This window comes from Stegostoma tigrinum, chromosome 10 (genome assembly GCF_030684315.1).
Source record: "Stegostoma tigrinum isolate sSteTig4 chromosome 10, sSteTig4.hap1, whole genome shotgun sequence".
In the NCBI taxonomy this organism is placed as follows: Eukaryota; Metazoa; Chordata; class Chondrichthyes; order Orectolobiformes; family Stegostomatidae; genus Stegostoma; species Stegostoma tigrinum.
Window position 1 is genome coordinate 51,288,246 of NC_081363.1, and position 22,738 is coordinate 51,310,983.

Genomic DNA, 22,738 nt, shown 5'->3' on the forward strand with positions numbered 1-22,738 from the left:
AAACCTACCATTCCAGGGATCATCCGTGTGAATCTCCGCTGGACACGCTCCAGGGCTAGTATGTCCTTCCAGAAGTGTGGGGCCCAAAACTGGACACAGTACTCCAAATGGGGCCTAACTAGAGCCTTATAAAGCCTCAGAAGCACATCGCTGCTTTTATATTCCAACCCTCTTGAGAAAAATGACAACATTACATTTGCTTTCTTAATTACGGACTCTACCTGCAAGTTAACCTTTAGAGAATCCTGCACCAACACTCCCAGATTCCTTTGCACTTCTGATTTGTGAATTTTCTCACCGTTTAGAAAATAGTCCATGCCTGTATTCTTTTTTCCAAAGTGCAAAACCTCACATTTACTCACATTGAATTGCATCAGCCATTTCCTGGACCACTCTCCTAAACTGTCTAAATCTTTCTGCAGCTTCCCCACCTACTCAGTACTACCTGCCTGTCCACCTATCTTCGCATCATCGGCAGATTTTGCCAGAATGCCCCCAATTCCTTCATCCAGATCATTAATATATAAGGTGAACAGCTGTGGCCCCAAAACTGAACCCTACGGGACACCACTTGTCACCGGTTGCCATTCTGAAAAAGAGCCTTTTATCCCAACTCTCTGCCTTCTGTCAGACAGCCAATCCTCAATCCAAGCCAGTAGCTCATCTCGAACACCATGGGCCCTCACCTTGCTCAGCAGCCTCCCATGAGGCACTGTATCAAAGGCCTTTTGGAAGTCTAGATAGATAACATCTACTGGGTTTCCCTGGTCTAACATACTTGTTACCTCTTCAAAGAATTCTAACAGGTTTGTCAGGCACGACCTCCCTTTACTAAAACCATGCTGACTTGTTTTAGTCTGACCCTGCACTTCCAGGAATTTAGAAATCTCATCCTTGACAATGGATTCTAGAACTTTACCAACTACCGAGGTTAGGCTAATCGGCCTATAATTTTCCATCTTTTGCCTTGATCCTTTCTTAAACAAGAGAGTTACAACAGCAATTTTCCAATCATCTGGGACTTTCCCTGACTCCAGTGACTTTTGAAAGATCACGACCAAAGCCTCCTCTATTTCCTCAGCCACCTCCCTCAGAACTCTAGGATGTAGCCCATTGGGGCAGGAGATTTATCAATTTTTAGACCCTTTAGCTTTTCTAACACTTTCTCTTTTGTAATGCCTACCATACTCAACTCTGCCCCCTAGCTCTCCCTAATTGTTGGCATACAACTCATGTCTTCCACTGTGAAGACTGACGCAAAATACTTATTAAGTTCTTCAGCTATTTCCTTATCTCCCATTACTAGCCTTCCAGCATCAATTTGGAGCGGCGCTATATCTACTTTTGCCTCTCGTTTGTTTCTTATGTATTGAAAGAAAGAAGTTTTTACTATCATTTCTAATATTACTAGCTAGCCTACCTTCTCCTTCCTTATTGCTCTTTGTTATCCTCTGTTTGTTTTTGTAGCCTTTCCAATCTTCTGATTTCCCAGTTCTCTTGGCCACTTTATAGGCGGTCTCTTTTTCTTTGATATATTTCCTGACTTCCTTTGTCAGCCATGGCTGTCTAATCCCACCCCAGATAATCTTTCTTTTCTTTGGGATGAACCTCTGTACTGTGTCCTCAATTAGACCCAGAAACTCCTGTCATTGTTGGCCTACTGTCTTGCCCGCTAGGCTCTGCTTCCAGTCGATTTTCGTCAATTCCTCTCTCATGCGTCTGTAACTACCTTTATTTAACTGTAACACCATTTTGATTTTGCCTTCTCTCTTTCAAACTGCAGATTGAACTCTACCATATTATGATCGCTGCCTCCTAAGTGTTCCCTTACTTTAAGGTCTTTTATAAAGTCTGGCTCCCAAAACATAGACTCTGCTTTCTCTCCACGTATGCTACCAGACCTGCTGAGCTTGCCTAGCAATTTTTGTTTTTGCTTTTAATGAAAGGGTGGTACACAATCAAGCTCATGGATGTTCTCAGGAATTTGCAGTATCTAAAGATGTGGTGAACACTGTCAACAGCAAAACTGCCTCATTATATTTCACATTCCAGTGCTCATTTCTGCTATAATTTGTTGAAAATATTTGGCCCATGCCATTTCAGATTAAGAAGAATTCTGAAAAATCTCCTTTCGACCCTTTCACCCTTTAACCCTTCAATACTTCAGACTGCAAGGAAGCTGAAAAGCTGCCCTGAAATGCTTGGGCACTGTATTTGCCAGCATTGAACCTATGAGAGGCAGCTTGTGCTGCTTTCCTTAGAAGATAAATGCTCAATGAAGGATAGTGGACATGAGAAACACTCTTGGTCTTGAATAACATTGTGCCGCCTCGAAGCGACGATACACAGAATGAACGTTTCCCTGAAGAGGTGTGTGAAATCATCTTTGATTACATTTACTCTTATTTATAAATGTAGAATGGCTTACGTAGGGCAGGCCATTGCACAAATCCTGAACACTGTTATTCAACCACAGTATTGTCCACATTAAAGTGCAATGTCTTGGCTGCAGTCATCAACACCATGGTTGAACCATCCCTAGAGACTGATGCTATCTGCAGTCAAGCAGTCAGTTTCTTGTGGTTGATGAACAATGTTTGGTCATTCCAATTTGTTTTACCCTTGTAATGTCTGAATAGGCTGCTCATCTTTCATGTGACTTAACAGGAATTGACAGCAAAAATGACTTTAGAGAGACAGAATTGAAATGAACATATTGCATATTTACAAAAGTGTAAGTGTATTTACAATTACATGTCACCCGTTCTGCCTATATGTGCTCAGTAAGTTTTCTCCTTCTGCTCCCTCCCCGTTACATTTAACTGCAGCCCTGACTTCAGCAGCTGGATTGAAGGCAGCCTTCTTTGTAGTTGTCCCTGTTGGACTGGATGTCTTGGGCCATCATCCTCAAGATCATTTATGTCTCGGAGTCCCAGGTCTGTTACATGTCTTGTGCCAGCTGCATGCTTACCTTTCTGGGTTTGGACCTCTGCAGGTTTTGGTATCATCGGCAGAGAGGAGGTGGAGGGGCTGCACACCTCTGGAGTGTTTTGAGAAGAAGCTTCTGTGGGTCCTATGTGTGACTCCTTCTCCCTGTGGTGCCTCCTAGAATCAACCTGTCTCATGGGAGGAAAGGACACCTGAAGTGAGATTAATCTCTCTTTGTCTCCTTGTCACATTGCTATTGATGCTGAGCACCAATCCTAGCTTTTTAATTTGCTATATTATTATCACATGTTTTGCGTGCAGTACAGGCAGATCATACCATATAATGTGCATAAAAGGTAATATTACAGCATGAGGAGTCCAAGATTATGGCTGCAGAGAAGGTGCACAAAGAATGAGGTCAACATTAAATTTGAAATTTGAGAGGTCCATTCAGAAGTCTAGTAACAGTGGGGAAGAAGTTGTTTTTGAATTTGTTGGTACATGTGTTTAAGGTTTTGTATCTTCTGCCTGATGGAAGAGATTAGAAGAGATAATAACTGGGGTAGGAGGTGACTTTGATAATGTTGGCTGTTTTTCTGAGGTAGCGAGAAGTATAAATGGAGTCAATGGATGGAAGGTTGGCTTGTGAGATGTTTTCACAACTCTCTGTAGTTTCCTAAGCAGAGCAGTTGCCATACCAAACTGTGATACACCTGGAAGGAATGTTTCTATGGTGCATCTATAAAAATTGGTAAGAGTATTTACGGACATGCCAAATTTTCTTTGCACCCTGAGCAAGTAGAGGTGTTGTTGTGCTTTCTTGACTGAGATATCAATATGGGTGGACCAGAACAGATTGTTGGTGATCATCACTCCTCAGAACTTGCCGATCTGGACCATCTCCACCTCAACTCCATTGATGTAGATAGGCTCATGCTCTCCACCTTGCTTCCTGAAGCCAATGACAAGCTCTTTCATTTTTCTGACATTGAGGGAGACATTGTTATTTTTATGCCATGTTGCCAAGCACTCTATCACTTTTCTGTATTCTGTCTCATCATTGTTACAGATCTGGCCTACAGTGGTAATATCATCAATAGATGGTGTTAGGGTGAAATTTGGCCACAAATCATGAGCGAATAGGAAGTATAGTGAGGGGCTGAGTATGCAGCCTTGCGATGTGCTGGTATTGAGGACAGTAGTGGAAGAGATGATGCTGCCTATTCTCACTGATTGCAGTCTGGGGGTCAGTAATTCGAGGATCCAGTTATAGGGGGCAGAGCAGAGACTTAGGTGTCAGGGTTTGGAGATTAGTTTGGTTCGAATTAGTGTTGAAGGCAGAGCTATAGTCAATGAGTAGGAGACTGACATAGGTATCATTGTTATCCAGTTGTTCCAGGGATGAGCATAGGGCTAAGGAGATGGTGTGCAAGTACGTGCACATACTGATTGTACTGGACTTGGACCTCCAATGGTAATTGTCAACCTCATCAGGGAGGCAGCCAAACACATATAATAGAGCCAGTAGAGTATTGATAGCATCACTAGACTCTGCCATTCTTTGATCCAACTTACAAACTGCCTATGACAAACCTGATTATAGTTTTACAAGTTCTGATGAAGTCTCACTGAATTTGAAATATTAACTCTGCTTTCATCTTTACAGACGCTGCCAGAGATGTTGAATTTTTCCAGTTTCTATATGATATTGTTTATGTGCCTATCTGTAAATTTTAACAAAATCATTAATAGCTGAGACCCATGGGATCACCTTCTACCTGGTGCTGAACTGATACCTGGTCTCCAGTAGTTCTGAGTGAGAGAGACTTGGGGCATTTCTTCCTCAATCACCCTGCAGAGATGTGTCAAGAGATGTTCTAGAGATTGTACTCCTGAATTCATTCTACATGAAGTATCCACTGGGGTGAAAATCTCTGAGCTAGTATGTGCAGGTGAATACTTTGCTAGTGATCTTCTAAAGTTGCAGTGACTTCCTCCTCAGTAGTGGAGCTGAAAATTTTTGATGCTGGCCTCTTCCATGCCTAGTTTCACAAGGTGCCACCATTCTGGCAATTAGCTAAGAGAGGGACTAAAGGTCTATTTCTGCCCCTATTATTTATTTGTTTATACATTTGTATTGCTCTTCCCTAGCAAAACCAAATATTTTCTCCTTAAAACATGTGTGGATCCTAACACCTACAACTTCACTGCTGTTGGTCTTGGTTCTCTCAGCCTGGAATGGGTCAGTTTTTTTTTCTGCAATGAGACAAAGGTAAGGATTAAGCAGGATGAAAGTGGGTGCAAGTATAGTTAGTGGTTAATGTATGAGCATGAGAGGTGCTGAGGCACCTGGAGTAAGTGAGTAGGAAGGTCAGAGGGCAGACACTTTAATAGTGTGGGAAGATGGTGCAGTCAATTGCCATTAAGTGGTCATGATGCGTATTATCGTCATGATGAAGGGTCAGCAAACTCAAAACGTGACTACGGTTTTTCTCTGCGCAGATGCTGCCAGACCTGTGGAGTTTCGCCAGCACTTTCCAATTTTGTTTTTCGTGATTCTTGGTGTGTTGCATATGAAATGGCAATGTTAGAGTGAGTGGAGTCCCTATGAATGTGTGGTAGCAGATAAAAGATAGTTGCACTTAGTATTTTGTGTATTTCATTGAACTTGGGACTCAGCACTAACCCAATATTTGCAATTCTGGCTGGCTATACCTGGTGGGAATGTGCAGGAAAACAGATGCTGCTTTCTTCACCACCTAGTCCATCAGCATTTCTGGGTATCTGCCCACAAAATGGGGAGCTAACTTGCCTTTCTGGGCCATTTTCACAGGGGTAAAAGTGTAAATTCATAGTATGAGGGCTAGTTCCTCTCCGGAAGCATCTAAAAGTGGTATGAAACTTGGTTTAAATATGGCATAATGGGAGGAGGAGGATCAAGATCAGGAATATCACACTGGCAGCTAGAGTGAAATAGGTGGAAGTCCAACTGATACATTATGGGTGGTTTTTTAAATTCATTCATGGGATGTGAGCTTCGCAGGCTAGGCCAGCAGTTATTCCTCATCCCTAATTGCTCCGACGGCAGTTAAGAGTCAGCCACATTGCTGTTGGTCACATGTAGGGCAGATCAGGTAAGGGTGGCAGTTTCCCTCCCTAAAGGATATTAATGAAACGGATAAGTTTTTCCGACAATTGACAATAGATTTGCAGTCACTGTTCGACTCTCAATTCCAGATTTTTTGTTGAATTCAATTTCCACCATCTGCTTTGGTGTGTCCTCAGAACATTACCAGGTACTCTGATTAACAGTCCAGCATGATACCACTAGGCCATCATCTCCCTTATACATGGTCCCAGATATCATTTCAGGCACTATTCATTATGCTATCATCAGTTCCTCAATTCACTTCCCCTATAAACAATGATGGATATTAGTCGGGATCGCCAGCTACTATCTTGCTAAAGACTGGAAGGACCCTCTATTACATTTTGCTTTTCTTATATAATTCTAATGTGCTTGTTGTTGCACAGAATGTTCTCAAATCTCAAGGGGCTTTTGGTAATTTTACTTTTCATGCAAGTAGTCCTTCTAGCAATCCCACTCTGATTAGATTGAGAGATAGTGAGTCAGGATTAAGAGGACTGGAGAGTATATTGCAGCTACAAGATGAACAAATAAATTGAAGCATATTTTCAGATTTCCTCGCATCACAACTGATATTATAGGCCTAGTTTAACTTATTTGCATTTCTACAGGGGCAAATACAAAAATAAACTGCGCTGCTCTTGGGAGCACATTACAGTGTTATGTCCACTCTGCTGAGTTCCAAATAAAAATTCCAGAGGAATTATATTGGACTGGAAACACTAACTTTGTTTTGTTCACCACAACTGTTGCTGCACCTATTGAGTTTCTCCAGCGCTTTCTGTTCTTATTTCAGATCTCCACTATCAGCAGTTCTTTGCTTTTGTTGTATGAGTAGTGTCACGCAAAAGAGATTATTAGTCACATGCTTAACAGAAATTAGCATAGTTGATGGTGAAAGAATCATTTGCATAACCATTATAAGTAGTGATAGACTTGTCCATCATTGTTAGGTTTCTTTAAAATGTAAATATTTAAAAAAATTAATTGTTTAGATGTGGGCTTTTGTGGCTAAGTTTCCTTTACTGTCCATCCTAAGGATAAAGCTGAATGTCTTGCTAAACTGCTTCATAGGGCAATGAAGAGACAATGAAAATTGGTGCCAAAATAGAAACAGATTTTCTTCCCTAAAGCACTTTAATGAATCAATGAGACATTTATAATGACCTGAAAGTTTGGTCACTTTCTTAGCTATGTGCACTCACATAAATACTGATTTGTGATTCAACAATTTTAGGGTACATACATCATCAGGGGCATTGGCAGAATTATTGCCAAAACTAATTGCCCTTGAGAAGGTGGTGGTGAGCTATCTTCTTGAACTGCCATAGCCCATGGGGCGAAAGTATTTCCAATGTTTTGGAAACCAGGGTGCTCCAGGAATTTCAATTCCAGTAACAACGCAGGAATGACAATAAAGCTTCAAGTCAAGATGGTATGTAAGCTTGCAGGTTGGAGGTTTTTCCATACATCTATTCCTCTGGTCCATCTAGATGATAGAGATCTAGGATTTTGAGATACTGTTGAAGGAACTTTGGCGAGTTGCTGCAGTGCATCTTGCAATGGTGGTGGAAAGATAAAACTTTAAGATGTTAATGGAGTGCCAGTTGGATGGACTTCCTTTTGTTACAATTGATTAAAGTACTTTGATTTGGGACTGTATCTTTATATTAAAATGAAGGGGGTCAAGCAACCTTTTCTGATGTCTGCCTGGCAACAGGTCAGGGTGATGGGGTTGCTAAAGATTAAGGGATTGTATAGATTATTTTACAAAGTTTCAAGTTAGGCACATTTGTAGACAATGTTTCAATGTTAGTAGACAGACTGCGAGTCTCCATATCTCTGGGAAGTATTAAGAATGCAAGATTTAAAAAAAGGAAATGGTTTGAGCTATCCATTTAATTCCAGAACAGGATGGATTTGGGGTCTAAAGTATATTTACAGTGTCATACAGCAGGGAAACAAACCGTTTGGTTCAACTATTCCATACCTACCATGTTCCCAAACTAAACTAGTCCAACCTGCCTACATGTGGCCTATATCCCTCCAAAACATTTCTATTCATGTACTTATCCAAATGTCTTTTAAGCGTTTTAACTAGCACTTCCTCTGGCAGTTCATTCCACACATGAACTACTCTCTGTGTAAAAACATTGCCCCTCGTGTTTTTAAAATCTTTTCCCGCTTAACTTAAAAATATGGCCCCATGTTTTGAACTTCCTCACCAAAGAGAAAATACCTTTGGTATTCACCTTATCTATGCCTGCCTGATTTTATAAACCTCCATATGGTCATCCCTCAATCTCCTACGCTTCAGTGAAACAAGTTCCAGCCTATCCTTATAACTCAAACCCTCCAGTCCTGAAAACATCCTGGTAAATCTTTTCTGAATGCTCTCCAGTTTAGTTATTTCCTTCCTATAACAGAGCGAACAGAACACACTCCAGAAGAGGCCTCACCAACATCCTGTACAACCTCAACATGACTTCCCAACTCCTATACTCAAAAGATTTGAGCCACGAAGGCAAGCGTACTAAACAACTTTTTAACCATACCTCTCTACTTATGATTCAAATTTCAAAGAATTATGTACTTGAACCCCTAGATTTCTCTGTTCTACAACATTACCCAGGGCTCTGCCATTAAGAGTATAAATTCTGCCCTTGTTTCTTTTCACCCAAATGCAATACCTCACATGTATCCAAAATTAATCTCCATCTGCCACTTCTTAGCCCATTGACATAACCAATCAAAATACTTTTGTAATCTTAGACAACCTTCTTCACCGTCCACTATACCACCAATTTTGCTGTCATCCACAAACTTACTAACCATGCCTCCTATTTTTCTCATCCAAATCATTTATATAAATGACAATCAAAGTAGATCCAGTACTGATCCCAATGGAACATTGCTGGTCATTGGCCTCCAGCCCTAAAAGCAACGCCCCAACACCACGCTCTGTCTCCTTCAGGCTAAAGGGATCAAAGGGTACAGGGAGAAAGTGGGGACAGGGCACCGAGTTGGATGATTTACCATTATCATATTGAGTGCTGGAGTAGGGCTTTAAAGGCTGAATGGCTTAGTCTTGCTCCTATTTTCTATGTTTCAATGTCCCTTGAGATGGATAATAAATCCTGGCCCAGCGAGCAATGCCACATCCCAGGAATAAAAACAAAACTGCAGTGATATTAGATAGAAGTGTACCAGGTCATGACAGGTTTTGGATCAGGTAGACTAAAGCTGTTCTCATTAGCTGATGGCTTGAGGTCTGGGAGAGGCAGATTTAAAGTTTTGGGCAAGAAATTCAGGGGAAGTGTGAGGAAGAACTTATCCACAGCGAATGATCCTCGGTGCACGCAAGGGCCTGGAAACAGATACTATAAATGATTCTCAAAGGAAACTGGATGGTGACTTGAAGGAAACAAAGGTACAGGTTTGAGAGGGTGATTGGTTGGATTACCCTTGGGTGATACAGCAGCTTCTTGATAGGATGAATAGCTTCCTTGTGAATGAAAGTTGATCAGTGTTTCGACCTTGATACAAAGGCCATGTGATTTACATTGTAATGGGCAACCTTGCAGAGAAAGCCATTACGTTACAGAATTTCCTAAAATATCACTGAATATCACAACCAGATGGTTTAGTGTACTTGGGGTCCAGGAGAGAGAATGCAGCTACAGTCCAAACTTTTCTATGGCTCACAATGCTAAAAATGGGTAAATGTTTAAGGTCAGATTAAAAGCAACAATTTTGTGAGAACTTGAAAGATTCTCCAAGGTTGCAGTAGAGTATTAGAGATAACAAGATGTTAGGCTGGATGAACACAGCAGGCCAAGCAGCGTCAGCGGAGCAGGAAAGCTGACATTTCAGGTCTAGACCCTTCTTCAGAAATGGGGGAGGGGAAAGGGAAGGGGATTCTGAAATAAATAAGGAGAGGGAGGCGGAAAGAAGATGGATAAAGGAGAACACAGATGGATACAGGAGACAGACAGGTAAAGAAGCAGGGGTGGAGCCAGTCAAGGTGAGTATAGGTGGTGAGTTGGGGCGGGGGGGGGGGAACAGGTCAGTCCAGGGAGGATGGACAGGTAAAGGGGGCGGGATGAGGCTCGTAGGTAGGAAATGGGGGTAGGGCTTGAGGTGGTAGGAGGGGATAGGTGGGAGGAAGGACTGGTTAGGGAGGCGGGTCGAGCTGGGATGATTTTAGGATGGGGTCGGGGGAGAGGAGATTTTGAAGCTTGTGAAGTCCACATTGATACCATCCTGCTCTACACCTTGCTATCCAGATTCTCCAGCATCTGCACTTCCTACTATCTCTTGTAATAGAGTACTGACCTTTAGTAATACTCTCACTGTGAAGCGGGGGGAGGGACAAAAATCAGAGGTCCCAGTGCTTCTCCTGGCCCCAGCCCATGCCCCTGATGAGCAAATAGGCTCCCTCAAACTTTAGTCCTCAGTTATTGGGCCCTGATATAACCCTATCCTAGGATTTGCTATGAAGAAAGTTCCATATTGCAAGTTGCTGAGAAAACAAAAGAAGTTGAGAGCTTTGGGAGTTAAGACTTTGGACAATTTCAGTAGTATAGAATGTCTACTTAAAGAATAGTGTTGTCTATAATGGTGAAATGAGTTCACTCAGTTATATTAAAATCGAGGGATGTATTCTGTTCTGTGGTTTAAAGTGTAAATTTCTTCTCAAGATAGTATTTAATTGAAAGGGTTTTATTACAGTAAATGTCTACAAATATAATATGGCATCTTTTCAGTTGTTTGATTTCACTCTAAGAAGATTATAATATATTTCTGCATGGTGTTAGGATATGGACAGTCAGTCATTGGAACCGCACGTATCTATGCAAGAGGAGGATATTTCCATCATCTCCAGGACTATGCCTTGAGGATGTTGAATGACTGAAGAGATAGTCCACAGATATAGACTTCCCAGTATTGATCTTTCTCCTGTTTTGCTACTATTTGTGTGTGAGCCCCAATTTGGTTTTGAGTCAATGGTGATCATAGAATATCAATGATGGAAAATTTTACGATCATAATGCAACTGAATGGCATAGGGAATGATTACGTTGTCGTTTGTGTGTGGTTGTACTGGCTTGCACTTGTGTGACATAAACGCTACTATCCAGTTCTTACCCCAAGTCAGGATGTAATGCAGTTCTTACTACATATGCACAGGAACTGCTTCATTATCTGAGAAATTGAGGAATAGAACTGAGCATTAAGAAATTATCAGCAAATATACTGCTTCCTGACCATATTTTGGGGACAAGGTGGTTGATAAAGCATCCAAAGATGGTTGGGTACTACCCCGAGCAGCAATGAATCAAGGCTGAGATGATTGACCTCCAACAATCATGTTCTTGCGCTAATTAGGAGTCCTGCCACTGGACAGTTATCCTCTCGTTGCAATTTATTTCAGTTTTACTGAGATCCCTGATGCCACTGTCTGTCTCCAAATACTGTGATGTGGAGGGCAGCCATTGTCACCACATTGCTAAAATTGAGCTCTTTATCTGTGTGTGGACCAAGGCCATAATGATGTCAGTGGCTCAACTCAAAATAGTATAAGTGAGTAGGCTGTTGGTGAGTAAATGCTCAATGATTTAGGGTCATTGGAAGTGAAGTTATTTGACTACAAGTTTAATAAATTGGGTTTGATATCTTGGTGCTTCAGTATTGCTGTCTCAGATTATACATAATTGTCAAGAAACTAATCTCCCTGGGGCTGAAAATTCTATTAGGGTCCAGTTTTCATTTCTTTGTAGAAATTGAGTTATGTGGTCATTTCAAGTCAACAATACCATTTTGCTGCATTTTAATTTACTGCAGAAATGTTGCAAAACCAGTCTATGTAACAGAAGCCATCACTCAACCTAATTACAGAACATTACTTCGGCAAACATCCTTTGAGTGTTGAGGGCATGTTATTACATTTATTGATTTTGCTTTAATTTGTTTTGGAAATTCTGAAGCAAATTCACCAGGTTTGAGTCACCACTCAGGTTGGACTAACACATTATTTTGGAAGTACCAAGCAATGTCGAGGCTTTATAACTAACTTGACAAACTACGTGGCTTATCTTTTTTAAACTAAGAAACAAACAAACCTGAATTGTACTCAAAACATTATTCCGTGTTTAATATTACGAGATGTGCACAATTCCAGTTGCGAAAACGATTTACATTGTTTTTACTGTACAGCTTTTTTACACGTGCATAGAACTGTTTGTATATATTATTTATACAGCGCCTTTCACGTCCATGGGACGTCCCAAAGCGTGTTACAGACAATGTAGTACACATAATTAAACACACAAAATTTATATTCTGTCTGAGATGTAAAATCAATTACGAACTGAATTTTAAAAAAGCTGTAAACAACAGGTCCAGTCAATCGATTGGCTTTTGAACCAGTGGTCATCGGTTTATAACTTCTATATTTTAATTTTCCAAAAGAAATGCCAAGTAATTTATTTTGAACGGAGCCATGGCCTGTTTGCAAAATAATAAAGTTACGACGTACTTGAACGCTAATTTAATCATGCGTTTGGTATAAACAACCGTGGATTCCTGAAATGGGTATTACATTACAGTCTGGTGGAAGATCAGTATATTCGATCTTTGACACACGTGTAATAAGTGCCATATGGCTCCTTATATCCCGGCTGTGGCCCTGCCCTGGTTAGTGCACCTATGAACCATTTCCATCTGACTGATTTCAAATAGACCTTTGCCCTACACTTATGAACACATAAGCAGACGCCAATACACTGTTTATTACGATCTGGCCATTTTGACGAATTTGAAAGGCGTGTCCAAAGCCAACACTCACTTGACCTTAGTGACAGTTTAAAGTGCTCACGTGTAATGATGAGTGGTGATTCATTTCACATAAGGTGTGACTCCACCACAATGTAAGACAAGATGAACATGATCCGTCGTGACGGAGAGTGCTGCTTTTGGGTTTTCTTTGACGATCAACCCCCGCGGGCTAACCGTTCAAGAACTCGCGCAGCGATAATCGCGAACCCTACCACGCCCGCAGCCACGACTCCAACGAGCGCACGTGAGCCCCCTGACAGCTCCATGCTTGAGGAAAGCCGCTCAGCGTCAGCCAACGAGAGAAGCGTTACCACCATTAGTCCGCACCCTGCAGGACAACCAATAATTACTGGTCTTGCAATTGAAGCGGTGTTACCATAGCGGCGGCCCCTGGGAATTGTAGTCCTATTTGATTGGCTGATTTCCTCCCTCCCTCCTTGAATCCTGCGAACTACAACTCCCACGATTCATTGCTGAAGCCGAACCAAGGAGGGTGCATGCGCAAGAGGTTCACTGCTGTCTTCGGTGGGGTCGGATAGGATGATGTCACCTGCAGTGAAAGGAAATTGTTAAACTGAATCCTTTTGTAAAAGAAAGAAAAATATGGACGTTGCTGCACGGATGGATGGAATTTGTTGGTGAGCAATCTCTGTTGTTTTATTTTGCCCGGAGGGAAATAAGATTTGCGGCTGGGTTAGGGTTGATTGATCGTGTTCGGCTGGTTCATCAAGGGGAAAGTGTGTGGAAATGTTCAGGTTAGTGCAAGGGTCCGGTTGGGAGCGCCACTGACCGGACCACTGTGTTTGCGAGCTATTTATTGTCAGGCGAGCCGGCAACAAAAGGAGACGCTAGGAGTTTGCAGGGTTGTTTCTAGTCTGCCTTCTACCGCTGGGGGAGGCTTTTTCCCTCTAACCAGACTCCCCAAATCCCACCCATTCGCAGCTGTTACTTTCATGCCGGGAGAGGAGTTTGGGGGCGATTTTGCGCCGGAGAAGCTGAGATGTCGCGAACAATGTCAGTTTCTCGTCTGATTTCCTTCTGCTGGTTCATGGAATTATAACGCCAAGCCCACATGTCAGAAATCATCAGTCGTTCCCAGTTCTGTCCTGCGCTTCGCCTTTTGTTTGTCAGCCTTGTGGCTCTTTTTCAATTTAAGGTGAGGTTGATCTAGTGGGAGGGGTGTCTTTTCCCCCTCTAATGTCTGTGAATGGTTGAAAGAAGGTAGGAATTAATGTGTTGAACGTTTTGAAGCTTGTGGCGCGTTACTGTTCAATATTCCCGAGTGGGGAGACCTTAGGGTTGAGGACTGGAATTTTGAGGGCAATCACCTGTAAAGGGATTTCGTGTTTCTGCCTCCACCCTTCTAAATGTGAGATGCATAATGAAAAGGCATATGTTTAAAAAAATTGCGAGGGTTTGGTTTGAGGTTTGCCCCGAAATATTTCATTTCGTCAGACTTGCACGTAACAGTATTGAGGCAATCGGGCAAACACTCGCTTCCAATCTGTTATCACTAGAAATACGATTGGATATGAGTACTAGAACACGTACGATTCCGTCTGCAATCAGTTTAATCATGGAATAGGGGCGGGTTGGGGAGACTACAGGAGGCAGAATGACTGCAGCTGAATGTGACTGAGAGGCGTGTGCTACTGAAGCGACTGAGAGTTTGACGGGATTGACGTGTGCATATATACTGCGATGAGATATGTTGGGATCGTAATCGAATTGTAATTTTGGGTGTGTCCGTTTTATACGTGAGGTCATTGGAGGAAAAAGTTACAGCATCAATAAGCATAGCTTCATAAGGGAGAGGTAAGAATATACTACAAAACAAGGTGGACAATTCTAGCTTTCATCTCTTCATCCGTATCGACTTGTACGCAGTTTATGTTGAGAATTTAAACGATGACTGACTATGAACACATGATGCGATATTACAATTGGTGCGTGGGTGAAGGTTGTCACACTAAACAGGCAGATTGTTTACCTTGGTACGAGGAACAATGTCAAATTTAGCCGATACCCAAAAAAGCTTGTCTCCATTTACAAAGCAAACATCATCTGGTCCAGAGCAACTTTGATTTTTTTTCCAGTAAGAGATGACAGCATAAATCAATGCATTTGTTGCGTTACCTGATACATCGCTTCAAGATTTTAATCTGAACGGCATTATATCAGAACTGCTTTTAGCTAAATTTATGATGTCTTGTTAAAGGAAAGGGCAATCTTCCAAATTTACCAATATTTTGAATATCAATATACAGGTTCTTGTCTTTTGTAATGTTTTAAGGTGTTTTGATAAATTAGTTCTGACTAATCCTTTCGCTCATGTACAGTTTTTTAACTGTGCTTTGTTGAACATCATTTCATAACTTTTAATGAAGTACAGTCTGCTTTTGTTGCAGTAGTTCTAGTATCTGTGATTTAATGGTTAAAGTATTTTTGACTTTAAACATGCATAGTGAACACAATTGCGATGCAGGATAAGAGGTCATCCTGTTGATTGAAACACTTCCTCTACATATGACAGTGTGACACATTTAATAATAGACAGAAAAAATACAGCAACAATTTGCAATGTGCTCTTTAGTATTTGGTTTACTTTTAAAAATAATGGTAAAACTTTAGGATACTATAGATTTTTTTGGGATATAGATGTGCAAAGTGTTACATTGAATGTTTCATATGGAACATATGTCATATATAGTGTAAAGTACTGTTAAATTTCAGGGTGCAAATCAATGTATTTTTCAGAGCATTTCTAAAGAGTTACAGAACACTGGGTAAAGGACTTGGGCCACAAAAGTAATTAAAACAATCTGAATTATGCTAGAACTGAATGTCCTAGAAGTGTTTTTTCATTTCTGCTTCTCGGGGAAGTTAGACCACATTCAAAAAGACTTCTTCTGGCACATCACATAATGGTTGCAAGTCTTTGACTTAAGATCTGTCTAGGAGTAGTTGCATTCTGATTATGATTAGACAAGTTTAGATTAGACTCCCTACAGTGTGGAAACAGGCCCTTTGGCCCAACAAGTCCACACCACCCCTTGGATCATCCCACCCAGACCTATCCCCCTATAACCCGCACATGCCTGAACACTACAGGCAATTTAGCATGGCCAATCCACCTAGCCTGCGCATCTTTGGACTGTGGGAGGAAACCAGAGCACTACGCAGACGCGGGGAGAATGTGCAAACTCCACACAGACAGTTACCCGAGGCTGGAATTGAACCCGGGTCTTGGCGCTGTGAGGCTGCTGTGCTAACCGCTGAGCCACTGTGTCGCCATATGTCAAATAATATCAAGGTCCATGTGTTTTTTTAAAATGTGTGGCGTGTTAACATAAGGACTCTAGAAATACAAATTTCTTTAGTTTTTAAACATTAAGCATCTGGAGTAATGCATGGTGTTACTATAATTTGCAGTTATTTAGATTCTTCTCTTGGAATTGCTGGTTCTTAGTATTTTGTCTATCAGTTGCTTTTTTTCTATTTTGAACTTTGGCTCTTTGTTAAATGAAACAAAATTTTTAAAAATCTTTGCAGTAGATAATGAGTTTTTCTGCCTCTTTGTTCACGTCTTGATACTAGTACAGTTTGTAAGCAAAAGCTGAGAGTTAAGCCCACATAATTGAGACTTGCAGATACTGTCATCTCATTTATAAATCAAAAATATGTTTCTGTTCTTGTATTAATAAACGTGCTACTTTTCAAGGAGACTTTTGGACTTGAAGTGCAATTAATGCTGTCTTTTTGAAGAACATTTGATAGAAATATGTTTGTTTGCTTCCCTGAAGATGAAAGCTAATGGTGACAGCCTCAACATAATTAATCTAAGTTCAGCTCTCCCTCTTGAGCATATCTTGGTTTTATTGCATGAGTTGTCCATCCAAGCTTATTTTGATGGGAGGGATAAGGTGTAAGGGAGTTGTTTGGCTACTTGGGTTGAGTCATAGTCATTGTTGCAGCCAATGCATCCTGATGAAACATTTGGACAGCACTCTACTATGCTGCATTACCAGTTTTGCAACTTGTGATCGCTGATCAAGTTCCTGATTTCAGTTATTCATTTTTTACATACTTTTATGATGCCCATAGGAAAGTAATGCAGCCTTCAAAGGACAGCCAGCCACAATGGCTATCTAGTAAGGAAATGCTGCAAGAGGGAGGGAAACAAAATGTATCTTTATGGAATAACCTACTTTCTTATGCTAACCAAGGATGCCGTTAACGTCTCTGATACTTAGTATAAGACTGTTCTTTGTATATCAATGCAAACGTAGCTGTAAACTCAGATTATCAAGTACAGTGTACTTTGACTTGCAAGACTCCTCCAGAAGAGCATTTAAATTCTTTCTTTATACCACTTGAAGTTCTAGGGTTGGCTTGTAGTCACCAACGGGCAGAAAGTCTTTTGTGAAGTACAGTGCAGTTTTCCTAACTCTGAGGGAAATACTATCAATGCGATCCTTTGCATGGGTGCAGTTATTATAAGTGTCAGGACATTTTGGATGTATTTTGGTAGCAGTGCAGAAAACTGAAGAATTTCACGTGTATTGATATTTGAATATATGTCTAGTATAAATTGAAACTGACTCTGGATTCTGTTTCTCTTCCCATTTGCATTGCCAGACTTAAATATTTGCAATATTGCACTCCTGCAAAGCTGCCACCCCCACCACCAAAAGAGATCTTTAAACTTTTCATAAATGTAATTGTACTGTCTCTCTCATGTTCTTTTTATACTGTTGAATAACCCGTATGGTTGTTCATCATGTATCCTTTGTGATTAGCTCTGAGATTTTGTTCCCTGTGCCTTTTTCTGCTTGTCCTGTTTCTACAAAAATGTTTACTTGTCTTTTTCAGTTCTAGAGATTTTGATGAGTATGAAATGCTAACTGACCTGCTGCATGCTTCATTCTTTTGGTTCTGCATGTGATACTATTGGAGCAAAGTTCATCTGTGGTGAATTATTTAATGCATTTAAGAAAGAACAAATTTTGTCACCTTTTTAAAAGTAGAATGTTTTGTAGATAATTCACTTGGGTGATTGCTTTAATATTTAATATTTTCAGAAAGTGCCTTGAAGAGGAAAAAAGTATAGTATCTCATGTTCAGAGTTTCTTTGGAAAAAATTCTGAATCAAATTCTTGAAGCAATGCACTTTCCAAAATTTGAAGACAAGTAAAAAATGTTGCCTTAAACTTAGATCTAATGCTATTACATTGGAGTTTGCAAAGTGGCTTTGAAATACTTGATAGAACTTTCAATGAGAATGGGTGCATTAAAGTTTTTTGTTGATTTTTTTGATTTGGAAACACTGGATGGAATTTAATAATTTTATTATTGCACTAAATATGTTCAGGGGTCTCTGACTATTTATAGTGCAGGAATGACAGCTGTTCAGTGACAAAGCATGATCTGACTGTCAGCAGAACAGGTTGCATTTTAATAGTAGAATGGAAGAAAGGGTAATTAATCAAAAATTAGCTGGTCTTGCTCATACTGTTCTCTGAATTGTGTGACTATCTCAAAGTCTGCTTCCCTATCCAAAGACTTTTTGTAAGATAATGATGCACGCAGCCTTGCTAATGGGAAGCAGCATGATGTGGAAAATAATCAATGACAGGAAGGATATATTTGAGCTTGAGCAGTAAACAAGTTGCAGAAGGGACTTTCTCAAATTGGAGACCTGTGACCAGTGGTGTTCCACAGGGATCTGTGCTGGGACCACTGTTGTTTGTGATATATGTAAATGATCTGGAGGAAGGTGCAGGTGGTCTGATCAAGTTTGCTGATGACACTGACACTAAGATTGGTGGAGTAGCTGATAGTGAAGGGGACTGCCAGAAATTACAGCAAAATATAGATAGACTGGAGAGTTGGACAGATAAATGGCAGATGGAGTTCAATCCGGGCAAATGCGAGGTGATGCATTTTGGAAGATCTAATTCAAGGGCAAACTATACAGTAAATGGAAAAGTCCTAGGGAAAATTGATGAACAGAGAGATCTGGGTGTTCAGGTCCATTATTCCCTGAAGGTGACAACGCAGGTCAATAGGGTGGTCAAGAAGGCATATGGCATGCTTTCCTTCATTGGGCGGGGTATTGAGTACAAGAGTTAGCAGGTCATGTTGCAGTTGTATAGGAATTTGGTTCGGCCACATTTGGAGTACTGTGTACCGTTCTGGCTGCCACATTACCAAAAGGATGTGGATGCTTTGGAGAGGGTGCAGAGGAGGTTCACCAGGAATTTGCCTGGTATGGAGGGTGCTAGCTATGAAGAGAGGTTGAATAGATTAGGATTATTTTCATTAGAAAGACGGAGATTGAGGGGGGACCTGATTGAGGTCTACAAAATCATGAGGGGTATAGACAGGATGGATAGCAAAAGGTTTTCCTCCAGAGTGGGGGCTAAATTACTAGGGGCCATGAGTTCAAAGTGAGAGGAGGAAAGTTTAAGGGAGATATGCGTGGAAAGTTCTTTACACAGAGGGTGGTGGGTGCCTGGAACACGTTGCCAGCGGAGGTGGTAGACGCAGACACGTTAGCGTCTTTTAAGATATATTTGGACAGGTACATGGATGGGCAGGGAGCAAATGGACACAGACCGTTAGAAAATAGATGACAGGTTAGACAGTGGATCTTGATCGGCGCAGGCTTGGAGGGCTGAAGGGCCTGTTCCTGTACTGTAGGTTTCTTTGTTTCATACTTCCCATTGATGAGACATAACACATTTAGGTGCCACTTAGGTATTTCTGTATGGAGGTTCTGATTTCTGGCGACAGTGTTGAGATGTAGCTTCCTCATTTTCACTCCAGTGGTAAGCCCAATTTAGCTTTATCAAAAATTCGCCAACTCTAATTTCTAAAGAAATTTTTTTTCTTGTTTTTTTTTGGTTCAGCGTTTGAAGCAGGATCCGTTGCGTGCATTTTCAAGACATGCTTGTCAGGGCCTGAGGTGTGTGAATGCAGAGCCCTCTACTGACAGCCAAAGCATGATTGAATATCTTGCAGTAACACAGTCCTCCCATGTGCTAACAGACCATATGGCCCAACAAGTTCTCTCACACTCTGAAGATGTTCCTACCCAGATTTGCCCCTGCTATCCCTGTAACCCTGTGTTTCCTGTGGCCAATCCACCTAACCTGCACATCTTTGGACTGTGGGAGGAAACCAGAGCACTACAGGAAATCTATGCAGAGACCGGGACAATGTGCAGACTCCAACCAGTCACTTGAGGCTGGAATTGAACTCTGGTTCCTGGTGTTGTGCTGCCTTGCTGCTTTTGGCACATGTTCTAATCATAAAATCCCTGCAGTATGGAAGCAGAAAATTCAGTCCATCAAATTCACACTGAACCTCCAAAGAGCATTCCACCCCAGACCACCCCCTACACTATCCCAATAGCCTTGCATTTCCCATGGCTAATCCACCTAACCTACATAGACAGTCGCCCGAGGCTGGAATCAAATCCAGGTCTCTGGCACTCTGAGGCAGCAGTGCTAATCACTGAGCTGCTGTGCTTCCCCGTTTATATCTGTGAATTTCATAATCCCAGATTAGTAATGCAATAAAATTATACAAATTAGTGAATTACTCTTCATATACAGTTTGCTATATTATCATTATGCTGAATGATGCAATCCAAAGTCAGGAATTTGATGCACAGACACATCTGTGTGTTCAAGTCCATTGTTCCCTGAAGGAGGCAACGCAGATCGATAGGGTGGTCAAGAAGGCATACGGCATGCTTTCGTTCATCGGACATGGTATTGAGTAAAAGAGTTGGCATGTCATGTTGTAGTTGCGTAGGACTTTGTTTCAATCACACTTAGAATACTGCAGACAGTTCTGGTTGCCGCATTAACAAAAGGATGTGGATGCTTTGGAGAGGGTGCAGAGGATGTTCACCAGGATGTTGCCTGGAATGGAGGGCGCGAGTCACGAAGAGAGGTTGAGTAAATTAGGATTATTTAGAACATGGAACAGTACAGCACAGTACAGGCCCTTTGACCCACGATGTTGTGCTGTGGAATAATCCTAATCCAAAAATAAAATAACCTAACCTACATTCCCCTCAATTCACTGCTGTCCATGTGCATGTCCAGCAGTCGCTTAAATGTCACTAATGACTCAGCTTCCACAACTACCACTGGCAAACTATTCCATGCGCTCACAACTCTCTTGGTGAAGAACCTCCCTCTGACGTCTCCTTTATACCTCCTCCTAACACCTTAAAGCTGTGACCCCTCGTGGCAGTCAATCCTGCCCTGGGGAAAAGTCTCTGGCTATCGGCTCTATCTATGCCTCTCATTACCTTGTACACCTCGATCAGGTCACCTCTCTTCCTCCTTCTTCTCTCCAGAGAGAAAAGTCCAAGCTCAGTCAACCTCTCCTCGTAAGACAAACTCTTCAGTCCCCCAGGCAGCATCCTGGTAAACCTCCTTTGTACCCTCTCTAAAGCCTCCACATCTTTCCTATAATAGGGCGACCAGAACTGGACACAATATTCCAAGTGTGGTCTCACCAGGGTTTTGTAGAGCTACAGCATAACCTCGCGGCTCTTAAACTCTACCCCCCTGTTAATGAAAGCCAAAACACCATATGCTTTCTTAACAACCTTATCCACCTGGGTGACAACTTTGAGGGAGCTATGCCCTTGAACACCAAGTTTGCGCTGTTCCTGCATTGCCGAGAATCCTGCCTTTAATCCTATATTCAGCATTTAAGTTCGACCTTCCAAAATGCATCACTTCGCATTTATCCAGGTTGAACTGCATCTGCCATTTCTCAGTCCAGCTCTGCATTCTGTCAATATCTCGCTGAAGCCTGCAATAGCCCTCGATACTATCAACGGCACCTCCAACCTTGGTGTCATCAGCAAACATACTAACCCACCCCTCAACCTCCTCATCCAAGTCATTTATAAAAACTACAAAGAGCAGAGGCCCAAGAACACAGCCCTGCAGGACACCACTCAGCACTGACCTCCAGGCAGAATACTTACCATCTACAACCACTCTCTGCCTCCTGTCAGCCAACCAGTTCTGAATCCAGACAGCCAAATCACCCTATTTCCCATACCTCCTGACTTTATGAATGAGCCTGCTGTGGGGAATCTTATCAAATGCCTTGCTTATCAAATTTATATTAGAAAGATGGAGGTTGAGGGGGGACCTGATTAAGGTCTGCAAAATCATGCAAGGTAAAGACAGGGTGGATAGCCAGAAGCTTTTTCCCAGAGTAGGGGACTCCATTACTAGGCGTCAAGAATTCAAGGTGAGAGGGGAAAAGTTTAAGGGAGATATGCGTGGAAAGTTCTTTACACAGAGGGTGTTGGGTGCCCGGAACACGTTGCCAGGGGAGGTGGTAGAGGCGGGTACGATAGCGTCATTTATGACTTATGACATATCTAGACAGATACATGAATGGGCAGGGAGCAGCGGGATACAGATCCATGGAAAATAAGTGACAGGTTTAGATAGAGGATCTTGACTGGTGCAGGCTTGGAGGGCCGATGAGCCTGTTCTTGTGCTGTAATTTTTTTTTTTGTTCTTGTTTTTTAGTACTTTCCATATTATTGATGCTTTTATTAGGCCTTACACCTGTATTCAATTGATTACTTGGAGTCTTTGGAATCTGACAGATTATCAAGCTTTGTACATTTCTGTGGCTCTCCAGTTATAGTGCTGAAGTGATTTAGTGCACGTGCCGAAATATTTCATACTTCTAAGGGATTTTTTTCTAACTTTTTAAGATTTGAATGATGCAATGTGATGTGGGGAGAGGTATGGATTAGCTGAATTTTGTAGGGTG

General features: G+C 41.6%; 1 protein-coding gene across 1 annotated transcript in view; it reads left to right on the forward strand.

The window, feature by feature from the left end:
• The first annotated feature begins 13,404 nt into the window (after nucleotides 1–13,404).
• daam1a (dishevelled associated activator of morphogenesis 1a) overlaps nucleotides 13,405–22,738 on the forward strand; it is a 203,855-nt gene continuing 194,521 nt past the window's right edge. The window contains exon 1 of the mRNA XM_048537719.1: nucleotides 13,405–13,551. The gene's annotated coding sequence lies outside the window, so the exon portion shown is untranslated. The remainder of the gene's footprint in view (nucleotides 13,552–22,738) is intronic.